This window comes from Arachis duranensis, chromosome 5, assembly GCF_000817695.3.
Source record: "Arachis duranensis cultivar V14167 chromosome 5, aradu.V14167.gnm2.J7QH, whole genome shotgun sequence".
Lineage (NCBI taxonomy): Eukaryota > Viridiplantae > Streptophyta > Magnoliopsida > Fabales > Fabaceae > Arachis > Arachis duranensis.
The window spans coordinates 40,532,544-40,533,221 of NC_029776.3; positions in this window are offsets into that span (position 1 = coordinate 40,532,544).

Consider the following 678-nt stretch of genomic DNA (forward strand, 5'->3'; position numbering starts at 1 on the left):
CTAATGACTGGGTTGCCTCCCAGCAAGCGCTTCTTTACTTCTTTAGCTGGACCTTTACTGAGAATTACTCAAGTCTCAGTTTTGAGCATTCCTTCTCAAAATTGCCTTCAAGATAATGCTTGATTCTCTGTCCATTAACAATGAACTTTTTGTCAGAATCAATATCCTGAAGCTCAACATACCCGTATGGTGACACTCCTGTAATCACATACGGACCCCTCCACCGGGATTTAAGTTTTCCTGGAAACAATCTGAGCCTAGAGTTGAAGATCAGAACTTTTTGTCCTGGCTCAAAGACTCTGGTTGACAACTTCTTGTCGTGCCACTTCTTTGCCTTTTCCTTATAAATTTTTGCATTTTCAAAGGCATTGAGTCTGAACTCCTCTAGCTCATTTAGCTGGAGCAATCTTTTTTCACCAGCTAACTGAGCATCCATGTTTAGGAATCTGGTTGCCCAGTAGGTTTTATGTTCCAGTTCCACGGGCAGATGACAGGCCTTCCCATACACCAGTTGGTATGGAGAGGTTCCTATAGGAGTCTTGAATGCTGTCCTGTATGCCCACAGAGTATCATCCAAACTCTTTGCCCAAACCTTTTTTCGGGCTATCACAGTCCGTTCTAGGATTCTTTTTAGCTCTCTGTTAGAGACTTCAGCTTGCCCATTTGTCTGTGGATGAT